At 43.9% G+C, this 15,255-nt stretch overlaps 1 long non-coding RNA gene across 1 annotated transcript; it reads left to right on the plus strand.

The window, feature by feature from the left end:
* Positions 1-695: 695 nt before the first annotated feature.
* On the plus strand, positions 696-2,066 carry LOC141182968 (uncharacterized). Its single transcript, XR_012257989.1, has 5 exons — positions 696-823; positions 1,034-1,098; positions 1,314-1,499; positions 1,843-1,904; positions 1,985-2,066. It is a non-coding gene; the product is annotated as an uncharacterized lncRNA (long non-coding RNA).
* Positions 2,067-15,255: the final 13,189 nt, after the last annotated feature.

The following is a 15,255-nucleotide window of genomic DNA, read 5'->3' on the forward strand; positions in this document are numbered from 1 at the left end:
GCTCCCGCACCCCCTCGTGTCGTGGCCTGTCAGGGTCCCGCACCCCCTCGTGTCGTGGGCTGCCAGGCTCCCGCACCCCCTCGTGTCGTGGGCTGCCAGGCTCCCGCACCCCCTCCTGTCGTGGGCTGTCGGGCTCCCGCACCCCCTCGTGTCGTGGGCTGTCAGGCTCCCGCACCCCCTCGTGTCGTGGGCTGCCATGCTCCCGCACCCCCTCGTGTCGTGGGCTTCCAGGCTCCCGCACCCCCTCGCGTCGAGGGCTGTCAGGCTCCCGCCCCCCGTCTTGTCGTGGGCTGTCAGGCTCCCGCACCCCCTCGTGTCGTGGGCTGTCAGGCTCCCGCACCCCCTCGTGTCGTGGGCTGTCAGGCTCCCGCACCCCCTCTTGTCGTGGGCTGCCAGGCTCCCGCACCCCCTCTTGTCGTGGGCTGCCAGGCTCCCGCACCCCCTCTTGTCGTGGGCTGCCAGGCTCCCGCACCCCCTCGTGCCGTGGGCTGTCGGGCTCCCGCGCCTCCCCCCCTCGTGTCGTGGGCTGCCAGGCTCCCGCACCCCCTCTTGTCGTGGGCTGCCAGGCTCCCGCACCCCCTCGTGTCGAGGGCTGTCAGGCTCCCGCACCCCCTCATGTCGTCGGCTGTCAGGCTCCCGCACTCTCCCCTTGTCGTCTGTGGAGAAGATTAATACATATTTTCATTTTTCAGGTTTTCTCTTATAAAACAAGATTCATGAGCTTCTGTCTTTGACCGAAAAAATGGCGTCTGACAAGTCGCTGCTGTCTGCAGAAATGAACACAAACATGGAGGAAGCGCTGTATGAACAGATGCTGATGAAGGTACGAAAGATGAATTGGAGAGGCCAGCAATCACCGGGTGAATGTCTCCTCCGTCAGCCGCTGGGGGCACGGCAGTCTCCAACATTTACCTAATGTGTATTGTTGGCTTTAGACCCCTCACAGTTGTACTATTTTGGTGCAGGAAAAATCAGTTTGCAGAACCATCCTGTTCATGTTACTCACTGATTCTCACTTGTTGCCTCATTTCAGGCCAAACAGGAGATGCAGAGCAGAATACCGAACTTACCAGAAAGCAGAGATCAGACCCCAGCCGGGTGAGATGGGCGTCCTCTGATTATTATCCAGATTACTTTGTGCATATTATGTGACAGATACCACAGTGGGGTCTTATTGACTGCAACGGTCACATGATGCAACCAACGTGGGGGGTCACATAATTTCTTATGCAGTTGATTACATGTAAATGCTGCTTGGCTTTTGCCGATTTTATTGTGTTTTTGTTCACTTTTTGTTTTTATTTCTGTGTTAGGTTTCAGCATTAAAACTCGCACATCCAAAAATACCAAAATCTTTATTAACATCTGCAAGTCGAACTAGATCCCAGCGGCCCCGGACCTGACGGAGCAGGAGTTAGTCAGCATCCTGGAATCTGATGATCCCTCCGGCTATCGAGTCCCCATGAGCCTTGGAGAGCCCCACGTTGAAGTTGATAATAGTACGTTTTTTTTTAATACAGTGCTTCTCTTTTTAAAGGGATAGTCCAGAGATATCCTTAAAGGGGTTAAAATAGCAAGTATTACAACTTACTAATCCTCAATGGTCAAAGGTGCCATCTCCACAGGTTCTGGTAGGTCCACTTCCAGTCTGCGGACAAAAGTTTGACATCTTGTTGTTGACTTTTGAACTTTTTTGGTTTAGATTTGGGACTTAGAGGGATTGTCCACTACTTGGATTCCCCTTTAAGAACTTATACCACTTATTCATAGCAGCCCTACTAAGGTCAATGGATTGAGTCGGCACCGCAAAGTATCTAAGTCCTGGTGCACTTTGTCCTACAGGTGGAGGCGGCTGCTCGGCGTACGACATAGTGATTAATGGCACCTTCTTTGAGAAAATTACGGTAACTGCAATTGCTTATTCCGACATACGAGCTGTCTGCTCTCCTTTGTGTCAGCTCCTTACTTTGTATTTTTTTATTAGAATAATGAGCTTTTCAGGGAATTTTTTATCACCGTGGCCATGGAGGGACTAGAGAACAAGTACGAAATGGAGCTGTCAAGAGGTAACGACCGCATCACTGATCTTTTCCTTGATTTTTCCATCGACCACACAAGGACTTGTTCTTTCGTGGAGCAAGTTTACCATATAATATATTGAACATTTTTATGTACCAGCCTGTTGTATGGCACCGTATCAAATGCCTTTGAAAAGTCCAGATAGACAACATCCACTAAGTTTCCCTGGTCCAACCTGAACTTACCTCCCCATAGAATCTTTTCAGATTAGTTTGCAGGACAGATCCCTCATAATCATATGTTTAGGTTATTCTTATTGGGGTGCTCCAGGTTAGTATCTCTTAGAAAACCCTCAAAGTTGTTGCCCACAGTACAAGTTAAACTTACGGACCTATAAATTCCAGGCTCAGATGTTATCCCCTTCTTGAATATTGGTACCACATTTGCTATGTGGGTGTAACCCTGGTGGATATGGACCCACTGCCCCACGGGAGGGTTGTGACTAGGCGTCTACTGGTCTCCACTAGAACCTCTGGTGGTGAGGATAGACTGGGCCGCCGGTAGACACCAGGTACCACTTCAGTGCAGTTCCCGGGACTGCAGCAGCATTCCGGAGGTACCAGGGTACCAGACTCAGGAGAGCGAAGACAAGGACTAGGTCAGACAGTCTGAGATCAGGGCAGGAAGCACAGGTTCAGGATAGAGAAAAATGGCAAGGGGGACAGGGGTTTTTGATACCAGAAAACTCCTTTAACGCTTGCAACCTCTGTTGCTTGACTGCTACTCAAACAGTCAAATCAGTCAGTAAGAATTTAGGGAACTTCCATGGCGATATTTTGCATCAGTATTTGTTAGCAGACGCCAGGAGTGGATCCAAAACAGAAGAGGTGAAAGTGTTTCAGTTACTATTTTTCACTGTGTTTGTTCCCCTCTGGTTTTCAGCTTACAAATACTGATGTAAATTAGTGCCCAAAATACTCACTGTGTGAATGAGGCGAGGAAGCTGCTTGTAGTACTGTAATAGAAGTCCTTATTCTGAGGATGAGTTCTGTAATTCTTGTCTTCTCTGCTCCATCAAACTCCCCAGAGCAGGGGCAACCCCTGGAGCAAAGCTTCTGGCGACAGATGTCCAGATGTATGACTCAGTGATGTGTGATGGACCCCGACTCCCAAACAAAATGAATCAGACACATACAAAATAAATACACAAATCATTGCAATTAGGTGTCAAACGTTCTCAACTTTATTTAAATTTACATGACACCGAAAATGGCACAACCCTCGACTCACGAAGAGTCACCCTCCAGCGCTCAGGAGAGGAAAACCCCCTGTGGAGGAAACCTCTAGGGAACCATGGCTGGAGGGCTGCCCTTCCCTTGGGCTTAGAGAGTTAGTGCCGATATATGACGGAGTTTTAGAATTTCTACATATTTACAGAGAACGACATAACAAATATAGACTATTAATGTGATAAACTGGATGTGGGAGAGATCTGGCTGCGATATCTGTCACCACATTTATTGCTGGAACGAATTTAGTTGATCTGATTTCCCAGGTGGATCTACCACTTCTCCCTTACAGATCCAGCTCCGTCTCTCAAGATGTTGGGTACTTGGTTACAGGGGTTGCTCATTATGGATAACCCCTAATAGGATGAGTATCCCCTCCCCCTCCCAATTTATCACCCATTAAAGTCAAGGATCCATCCATGAACTCCCAAAGAAGAGCAGCTCTTTGTACATAGTAACAGAAGGGGATCCTGTTTTGGGGACCCCCCCTCTGTTACCTTCCCTTCCCCCCGGGGTGTCTAAGAAGACAACCCCTTTCCCTGCTAGAACCTCCAAATTACACCAACATTGGCACATTACGTGGGGTGGTCAAGCTCAAGGTCCTCAGGCGCATCATCAGTAATGGCGCTGATCATGGCAGCGCGGCATTCTTTTATGGAATCTTCTTTATGACACTTGTTTATGCCCTCACAATAGTTGTCATGGTTACTACAAGGGCTATTACTGATGCAGGGTCCAAGTATTAACCCTTTCATCATTGGTAATTCACTTTCATTATGGAGGCAAATAACTGCACTTGTTACCAAGCAGGAGTCTTATCATTACGGCTTCCCTTAGGCACCATAAGAAATAAAGATTATAGAACATACGTACAAGTGTTTCAGGAGTGTTTTGCACTTTTTAGATCCATAGATTGGGCTTATAACTAGCACTTTACAAAGCGGAAAATTAAGAGGAAATTACTTGTAAAATAATATTATAGGGAATTGCATTTCAAGCATTTTCCTAATGTGCATTCTGCATACTTGCATAGTTACATAGGTTGAAAAAGTTTTAACTTTAATGTCCTTGGTCTATCTCCAAAGTTATACATTTTCTATTACTAGATTATTTATAACCCACAATGTCATGTTTTGTTAAAAAAGTATCCAGCCCTTCTATAAATGCTGTTATACTATCTGCCATTACTATATCTTGTGGTTGGCATTCCACAGTCTGACTGCTCTAACTGTAAAGAATCCTTTCCTATTAATTTGCCAGAATCGCTTCACCTCCGCTTGTTATGAATGTTCCTGGTGCTTTGTAAGGTCCTGGAGAGTGATAAGTCATGTGCCAGTACTATGCATTGACCACATATGTATTTATACATATAAATGTATATTTATGAAGGAGATGATAATTACCCTTTATAGAGGTGTTACGATCATTCATAAATTGCTTTCATAGGTTTGATCTCCAGGATTAGGAGAGATTTGGGGTGTAAACGTAATAAACAATGAGTAAAACATCAAAGCAAACGAAAAAGGGTTTGTGACCCAAACTGGTAGGTGAGACCGGCTAGCCCCATATTATACGAGATCACAACCAGGTTTCGCCTGAGGAGCGCAGCACTAATGAGTCCTCAGGAGCGCATAACCCTGAAATATGCAGCGATTCTACACTACCCATTATAAAAGGGTTTAATATGCTACTTACTACCATGTTTAAGTTAAGATACAAGGCATACTTGTAAGGAGAGATGAAAAAGGTGACGGGGGACAACATATAAATATACTGAGGAACTCTATACACTAGTGGCCAAAATTGAGGCAACACCCCCAAGATTTATGAATTTTTAGCATTTTGCCAATACAAATACAAATTTCATGAATGTTTTTGATTTCACAGTAAAGTTTTTCAGTAGAAATAAAATCTCATATAGAAACTCAATATTTGCTGGAAATTTGTTCATTTGTCAACAAATTGGACACTATTGTCACTCAGATGACTGTGGGAGAAAAGCCATTGATTTGTCCTATTTTCATATCTAACACTAAATGTTAATACTCAGTTGGACAGCCCTCGGCCTTGATGACTGCCTGGCATCTACTTGGCATGCTATCTACCAGTTTGTGTAAATCAGATGGCGTGATGATATGAAGCCATTGATTTGTCCTATTTTCATATCTAACACTAAATGTTAATGCTCAGTTGGATAGCCCTCGGCCTTGATGACTGCCTGGCATCTACTTGGCATGCTATCTACCAGTTTGTGTAAATCAGATGGTGTGATGATATGAAGCCATGATGTGATGATGGCTGCAATGAGTTCCTGCTTGTGTGAAGCCCGCTGTTTTGACACCGCTCTTTTGAGCCGAGCCCAGAGATTCTCAATAGGATTGAGATCTGGGCTGTTTCCTGGCCAATTCAATAGCTGGACATTTTTGTCCTTGAACCAAGAGAGACATTTTTTAGCTGTATGGCATGGGGCTCCATCTTAAAATAAACGGTGTCCCTTCACCAAATACATCACGTGCCGAAGGAATGAGTTTAGGCTGAAGGACGTCCTTGATGTACTTTTCAGCATTAACTGTTTCTTCAATTACCTGCAGCCGACCACCTGCATCTCTGGACACGCAGCCCCCCACCATAACACTCAGAGGAGGCTTCATGGTGGGTACTGTACCCTCTGGCAACCAGTCCTCTCCAGGTCGTCGTCGAACGTAGCAGACACCGTCGCTGCCAAAGATGGATATGCGTGTCTCATCGCTCCATACAACATTTCTCCATTGTTCAATGGTCCATTTACAATGTTCTTTGGCCCCTGCAGACGTTTCTGACGCTGTGAGACATTCAGAAATGGCTTTTTACCTGGTATTCTGGCTCTTAACCCCGCGTTTACCAGTCGTCGTCGAACCGTCCGATCGGACACTGTCACTCCGGTGTTGACAAGCTCCTTGTTGATGTTAACAGCCGTTTATTTCCTGTTATTTAGGGCGATTCTAACAATTCTTCTATCAGTCTGAGGAGTTGTAGCCTTCTTCCTTTCTCTACCTGCTTTATTCTTTATCGAACCAGTCTCTTGAAACCGCTTACACACTTTGAGAACGAAAACATGTAATTGCTTACCTTCTGATGACAAACTGGCATTAAAATATAAAAACCGCATTTTAATCGCACAATATCTGTCTTAAATCACACCCAGGTCACTATAAACCAACATAGAATACATATCGCAGAAGAGGGCGTGTGTACAAGTAAGTAGGTCAGTGAAATCCTCCATTAAATATTGGTGATGGTGAAAAACTGAAAGTGTTGCCTCAATTTTGGCCACTGGTGTATAACACAAAATATAAACAAAAAAGAAAGGGAAGAACATTTCTGCACAAAAAACGTGTCGCTCGGCAGGAAAATCCCCTTGATATTGCGTTTTTTGAGATTTTTTTTTCCCGTTCTTTAGAAACGCTGCAAAAATACTGAAAGAATAGACATGAAACTGCTTCAAATCTGCAAGGATTCACTTTTCCTGGTACTATCAAACATAGCGTTTTTGGGAACTTGGAGCTCTATATTACAAATATGTCCACCCCCCCAGTTGAAAGAAATTAACATTTTCCTGGAGGGAAGTTTATATTTTACATTATGTCAGTTTTTGTCTATCGATGATAAAGTGCAGTTTGCAGCAATTTTTATTGTGACATATACCCATATCATTCACGAAAATATTTTACATTCAACGCGCGTCGGGCGGGCCTGCGTGTTCTCACATGCCAGGGCTGAGTTTCAGTTCCAGTCCGACCCTGTTTATCATCTATGGTTTCCCTTCAGAGTGAAAAATGCTGAAAAATCGGAAGTTCCTGGGATCCATTTTTGAACAGAATATCAGAACCAAATCAAAACCGATGATTCAGGAAATGGACATAATGGGGTAAGTCCCAACTCTAAGGTACAAGTCTATGACATACAGTCTGTAAAAGACGACAGAGTAGGCTGCTGTTGAGCATCGGCGGCTTCTTCTCTGATGTTCCTCGCTCATCCATGCAGTACATGGTCGGCCATTCAATTGATTGAATGTCTTATAATACCACATTTGCCCTAGGGACACAAAGTATGACGAGCGCCACTCCTCCTGGTGATAGGTTATACCCAACAGATGGAGCAGCGCCACTACTCGTGGTGATGGGTTATACCCAACAGATGGGGGAGCGCCACTCCTCGTGGTGATGGGTTACACCCAACAGATGGGGGAGCTCCACTCCTTGTGGTGATGGGTTACACCCAACAGATGGGGGAGCGCCACTCCTTGAGGTGATGGGTTATACCCAACAGATGGGGGAGCGCCACTCCTCGTGGTGATGGGTTATACCCAACAGATGGCGGAAGTTGCAGAATGGCTTGTTATGGTGCAAGAACAATGTGGACATGTTTTTTTTTTTTTTGTTTTAACTATTATGCCTTTATGTTCTTTATTTTTTTCCTACAGACCCTCCCAGCTAACTGCAAGCAAGTCCCTCATCAGACAGGATAATGTAGCTTGAGGGGACCCACTTGGTTAAATATAGGGGTCAGTTCTGGTCTTCCCAAAAAGCAGATTAAGTAGTCACCACACGGGAATCTGGTGATTACGGGGTTTGCTTTTGGGGACCCCAGATTTCTTCATATAACCGAGTGGGCCTTCTGCCTAATGAAGGCTACATTATCTGAAATTCTGGTACCATTCATTATGCCTCACTTAAAGGGGTTGCCTGGCACTTTAATATTGATGACCTATCCTAAGGATATTCCATTAGTATTAAAGTGGTGGACAACCCCTTTTAATGCAGTGTGAATCCTAAAAAATATTTTTCAGCATTTTCTGTGAGCAGTTCCTCCACGTGTCAGATTTAATGTATGAGACGTGTGGAGCTACACAGTAACTTCTAGTTGGCCACGTATCAAGATAAAAGTTTAGATTTTTGTGCACTTGTTGGTTACAACTTTCTTTCCCGTACAGAAGCATTCAGCGACATAAGCGTTGTTACCACGCTGGTCTTCTCTTTACAGTCTTCTGCTAGATCTCTTGTGTTGGACTTGGGTGAAGACAGAATAGTCAGACGTCCCGATTTGTATCATCTAGACGTCTTCATTCCTTACAATATCATCCAAGAACAAAGTGGAGCTCAGTTCAACAAGGACAGTAAGGTGAGACAATTAAGCAAAGCTGGACATGTCTTATAGCCCATTCTGAAATCTCCTTCTTAAAGAGGTTCTCTGAGAAAATGTATAAAATAAAATTTTAAAAAATGTATACATTTATTTAGCAAAAATAAATTCTTTTAATTAGTGGATAATTCTATGTGAATACTTTTATGCCCAAAAATGGCAAAAGTATTCTCGGAGTGATACCTTTATTGGCTAACCAGAAAAAAATATATATGCAAGCTTTCAGAGCACAGAGGCTCCTTCTTCAGGCAATATTACACATGAATTCTTGCCTGAAGAAGGAGCCTTTGTGCTCTGTAAGTTTGCATATATATATTTTTTTTTCTAGTTAGCCAATAAAGGTATCACTCTGAGAAATACTTTTGCCATTTTTGGGCATAAAATTATTTCCATCAAATTTTCTGGCTAACACGGTACCACAATATAAATTTGTACTGTACATCACAATTAGGGGATAATAATTGCGTATGGACATAATGGCCAGCGATGTCAGCAGCCATCCATCCTAGATGGGTGAAGGTAAACTGTTTGAGACGGACTTCTCTGACCTACCTGTCGGAATCAAGAACGTGCATCTATGTCATTGATTGACTGACTGATCACGTCCATGACTCAACATGTTGTAAACCTGTCATGATGAGTGAGCAGATAGGATGCTGCCCCTCACCCTGACAGGAACTTATCTATCACAACATATAGTTGCACTGAGACATCTGAATGCATCGGCTTTCCTTTATGCCATTCATCAAACATGTCGTATATTTTGTGTATAGCGAGTCACAAGCCTCACACTGCTCTGCGTCTTATCATTTGGTTCTATGAGCTGCAGTAAAACGTGACGTATATTCCAGGTGCTGACGATCACAATGCCGGTGCAGCCAGCATAGCGGTGGGCTCAGAAGATCAGCTTTGGAAAACGTTCCTCTTATATAGATCCAGTGGATCCTACTTACATTCGCTGCTGTTTACATTGTATGGTTACAATTCTATTTAGACTTCAATATGACTCCAGAATAAATTTTTGTCTTTCTTATACTTGCCGTATATTTTTCCCAAGGAAGGGGTTTAGGTATTGTGCTTTTTTTTTTTTATTTCTACTGTAATATTTCATAATATCTGTGAATAAGTCTTGAAAATAATTTGCATTGAAAAGGTTGAGATCCTCTGAATCTACAGGGATTTTTAGGAATTAAAAATCTACAGCAGTAAATCTGCAGCAGAATTTACATTTTGCACCATGTCTGGATTTAGTAGCAGCTGCCCCTTTAAATGGAATATGTCAGCAGGTTTTTGCTACCCCATTTGAGAGCAGCATAATCCGAGGCCCTGATTCCAACGATGTATCACTTACTGGGCTGCTTGGTGTTATTTTGATAAAATTGCAGTTTTTTTTTTCTCATGCAGATCTTTGAATGCTGAGCTCTGTATAATAACCCCACCCACACCACTGATTGGCAGCTTTCTGTGTACACTGTATTTAAACTGCCAATCAGTGGTGGGGGGCGTGGTTGGACTACCTGGCTGCAGGTTTACTAGTCCTCTAGTGATAATCTTCTGCTAATAAAAGTGTGATTTTTATCAAAACTACAACAAGCAGCCCTGTAAGTGAGACGTCCCTAGAATCAGGGTCTTTGTCTCTACATCATGCTGCTCTCAACAACAACCAATATATAGTACATCCGACAAGGGGTCAATGTGTTAAAAAAGACCTTTATTATAACAATTTGGGTACATGGCGGGAAAGAAAAGAGCACACACACATATATATAGTAATACCATATAATAGTGAGGAGGTATAATGTAAATATTTGAATTGCAGAGACACCAGGGCTAAATAGTAGTAGCTCCAATTGTGCTAATGCATACTGATAGTATATCCTAGGTCACATAGTAAAAGGATATAATCCCAAATAATAAAAGCCAATATAGGCATTCCCAAGATAATGACCTTTTGGTATATACATATCAAGGGATGTATTATATCCAAGTAGGTTCATTCCCAAGTAACAATAATGTTGTATTGGATTCATTCATACCTGGTATATATTGTCTGCACGTCTTGCAATAGCTCTGGGCTCGGTGGTCCTACTCCTAGTGTGGCGCTCACCCCATCATGCTGCTCTCAGAATAGCCAAGAAAAACCTGCTGACAGATTCCCTTTACAAATAGCTGAAATGGCTCCTAGATACCAGAGAAGGAAAACGTTATTAAAACGGTTTTGTTTCCTCAATAGAAAAGCAAATTAAACACCACTGGATAATGTGGTGTGTGAAACCGTCCATTGGATTGCTGTTTCGGGTGGGCTCAGGAGCAGAGCCCCCATCCTACACAGCTGACATCTTGCTGTAACAGCAGCGGCCAGAGCGTAGCGTCAATCACTGCTGTTTAACCATTTATATGCCGTCAATCACTGATGGCAAGTTAAATAGCGCAATCACCGGTACGCTATGCAATGTTACTAGAATTTTTTTTTTTACTTTTCCATTTCCTTGAATTACTTGTTGTGATTTGCGGATCCATTGACTGGCCAAGTGGAAGGGCTGCAGCCGATCATTCATGTCCGTAGCAGATACACATTTACATGTGTAAATAGGCCCTTATAGAAATCAATCAATAGAACGTATACCTGGATATCCAGGTTTATCCTTTGCATACATTTAAAGAGGTATAAGTCATGGCATATTACTAGGATGTCATTCTTGGGGGTCTGACAGCCTAATTTAGAAAGAAGTGGATGCATTATTTTTTTCGCGCTCCCAATTTAACAATTTGAGTACAGTTGGATCTATTGTTTTTTTATTTTTTGCACTATGGGTGGGTGGTTGGGAGCACAGCTGTGCAGGAAAAAAAAAGCTTATAGGTTCTCAATTCCTTCATTCTTGGGATCGGTGGTGGAACCACAGGTCGGACCATCGCCAATCAAGATATTATATCCCTTCACACTCATCATTGCTCACAATTAACAATTTGAGTACGTGCATTTTTTTAGGGTATTTTTTTTAGGGTACTTTTGCTCAATGGGTGGGAGCACAACTGTGCAGGAAAAAAAGCTGATAGGTTCCCCATTTCTTCATTCTCAGAATCAGTGGATGGAACATCGCCAATCACAATATTATATCCTTCACACTAATCGTTGCTCCCAATTATCAATTTGAGTACGGTTATACCTATTGTTTTTTTAGGGTTTTTTTTTGCACTGTGGGTGGTTGGGAGCACAGCTGTGCAGGAAAAAAAAAGCTGATAGGTTCCCCATTCCTTCATTCTCAGGATCAGTGGTGGAACCAGAGGGTGGATCATCTCCAATCAAAATATTATATTATTCACAATAATCATTGCTCCTAGTTAACAATTTGAGTACGGTTGAACCCATTGTGTTTTTTTAGGGTTTTTTTTTTTTTTTTGCACTATGGGTGCAAGTTATAGTAATATGTGTCACCTTAAAAAAAAAACTAATAGAGTCTCCTGATTGTTCAGACACAAATATATCTGTTGAAAATAGTCTGGTATTCACCAGTAAATTATAACTGTGGTTTTGCTGTTCCACGGTAAAAAATCTCTATTATCCTGCTTTTGGCATTTTTTGCCGCAAAGAAAAACAGTAGTAGTGTCTCCTGATTGTTCAGACACAAATATATCTGTTGAAAATAGTCTGGTATACACCACTAAATTATAACTGTGGTTTTGCTGTTCCACGGTAAAACTCTCTATTATCCTGATCTTGGCATTTTTTGCCGTAAAAAAAAACTAATAGTGTCTCCCTGATTTTTCAGACACAAATATATCTGTTGAAAATAGTCTGGTGTGGGCCCGAGAAATACAAGTGTGGTTTTGCAGTTCCACGGGTCAAATCTTTGTATTATCCACTTTTGGGCCATTTTTACCTAAAAATAAACAGTTTGAGTGTGTCGCTCATTGTTCAGCCGCAAATATATCTATTCAAAATTTTCTGGTATACCCCAGTAAACAATAACTGTGGTTTTGCCATTCCACGGTAAAAATCTCTATTATTCACCTTTTGGTATTTTTTCCGTAAAGAAAAACAGTAATAGTTTCTCCCTGATTGTTCTGATTGTTTAAAAGAGTCGGGTGTAGGCCAGAGAAATAGAACTGTGATTTTCCTCTTCCACGGTTCTAATCTACTTTATTACCCTTTTTCCATTGATAGTGCGAGTGTAAGCTATTTTACTTACTTTACAATGGGCAAGGCGCGTGGCAAGGGACATGGAAGTGGACGTTCTGGTGATGGTACATGCAGAGGACGGGGCCGTGGCCAAGGTGAAAATGTGCCACAACCAACAGCCATATCTTCTCGCTCCCACTTCTTGACCGAATTACTAGGGAAGCACAGAACAACACCAGTATTGCGAACTGATCAGTGTGAACAGGTTATTAATTGGATAGCAGACCACCACTTCCGGTCTGTCTTCCACACGGTCAACTCTTAGTAGCCGTGAGTCTCGACCGCATACTCCTCCTCACCCTGATGCTCCTTCCTCCCACCATGCCGAGTATCGTCAGACAGCAACTGATCCCACACTTGGACACTCTGAAGAGCTGTTCACTGGTCCATTTCCAGATTTGTGCCCCTCGCCTGCTCCGCTTGAAGTGGTGGAAGAGGAGATCCCATGTAGAGATGCCCAAATATTTGAACAGCCACGGCCACAGGAAGTCAACGCTGGCAATTTGTCACAAGAGGTTGACGATGACGAAACACAATTGCCAAGAAGTGAGGAGGAGGATCATGGTGCGCAAGTGGAAGAGGAGGAGGTGATGGATGATCTAGTAACTGACCCAACGTGGCAGGAGGACATGCAGAGCAAGGCCAGCAGCAGACCGGGTGAGGGAGACAGAGTACCCCAACAGGCAGGAAGAAGCAGTGTGGTGGCCGCACACAGAAGGCCGGCAACAGTTCCCCGTAACACCAACACGAGGGACGTTGCCAGTACAACCTGTGGGTCTTCCAGAGTCTGGAATTTTTTTAAAGACTCTGCTGATAACCCCAAAAAGGCCATTTGTACCACCTGCCATGCCAGCATCAGCAGGGGTGACAAAACTACCAGCCTGACCACCACCAGCATGATCAGGCACATGGCAGTAAAGCACCCGACTTTGTGGGGCGAACCCCAGGGTCCACGACCAGTGTCAGCAGGTGTCACCTGTTGTGTGTGCATGGCAATCCCCTGTCCATACTGCATGCAAAGATGCCCCCTCCTCTCAGTCTTTATGGCAGTCTCTCAAGTGTGTGCAAAGCAGTCATCAAAGCAAAAGGTGGCTACTTTGAAGAATCTAGAATATAAGACATATTTTCAGTTGTTTCACACTTTTTTGTTAAGTATATAATTCCACATGTGTTAATTCATAGTTTTGATGCCTTCAGTGTGAATGTACAATTTTCATAGTCATGAAAATACAGAAAAATCTTTAAATGAGAAGGTGTGTCCAAACTTTTGGTCTGTACTGTATGTACCATCTTGACCAACTTTGAGGAGTCCACCAAGATGGTGAGTGGCGATGACTCCATCATTAGCGTCAGCATTCCACTTGTCTGTCTTTTGCAATGCTCTCTGCAGAGAATTAAAGAGGAGGCATTGCAGCCAGAGTATGATGAGATGGATCAAGAAGCCGTAGCGGTCGATTACACACAGCCCAGCCTCATCTCATCCCAACGTGCATTGGGGGACAATGAGGGAGAGCAGGAGGAGGAAGAACAGGAGCTTGTATCATGCGCTGTAGGCGGTAGTACCTGTACAACTGTCATACCGTCGGTTCAGCGTGGGTGGCCTGAGGACAGGGGGGAGGAGGAGGAGGAGAGCATGGTCATTCGTCATCTTGGTGTGGACACGGAAGTCTTGCCCGTTACCAGTCTGGCGCGCATGGCTGACTTTCTTACTCTGCCTTAACCGTGACCCTCGCGTTGTCAAAATGTTGGGTGACAGTCATTACTGGTTGGTGACACTTTTAGACCCCCGCTACAAGGAGAACGTTCACTCTCTTATTCCTGCGGTGGAGAGGTCTACAAAAATGGGGCAGTACCAGAAGGCCCTTGCTGCAGAACTGTTAAAAAAAAATTCCCATCTGAAGACACTAGCGGCAGAGGTCAGAGTTCGTTGACCAACCAAGGCGTACAAGCGAGAGAGAGGCAACTCCAATCCAGCAGAGGCAGGGGAACACTGTCAACATTCTGGGACAGTTTTCTGAGACCTGCCCAGCTTACAGGCCCTGAGGCGCGGGGTACTCTCACAAGGAGTGGAAAGTTTCAAAAGATGGTGAGGGAGTACCTTGCCGACCGTACCAGCGTCCTCCGTGATTCCTCTGTGCCTTTTAATTATTGGGTATCCAAGCTGGACACTTGGAATGAAATCACTCTGTACACCTTGGAGGTCCTGGCCTGCCCTGCCGCTAGCGTGTTATCGGAGCGTGTTTTTAGTGCTGCTGGGGTAATTATAACTGATAAGCGCACTCGCCTGTCAACTGACAATGCTGACAAGCTGACCCTTATCAAAATGAACAAGAGCTGGATTGGGCCAGACTTCTCATCACCACCAAATGACAGCAGAGTAACATAAAGTCAAATCCACTGTGTTATTTCGGGAGGTGTATTCAAATGCACCACTTCACACCCACACATGGGTATACGCTTCCTCATTTCGGCTGTTTTATGTTCTTCTCCTTATCCTCAGCCTCCACCACCACTATACCACCAGGGTGACCGTGGTCCGTGTTGCCATTATTGAAAGTTCCTCAGTCCTTATTTTTGTCAGCTTTT

This window comes from Phyllobates terribilis, unplaced genomic scaffold (assembly GCF_046119375.1).
Source record: "Phyllobates terribilis strain yellow unplaced genomic scaffold, ASM4611937v1 Scaffold_38__1_contigs__length_12584779, whole genome shotgun sequence".
Taxonomy (NCBI): domain Eukaryota; kingdom Metazoa; phylum Chordata; class Amphibia; order Anura; family Dendrobatidae; genus Phyllobates; species Phyllobates terribilis.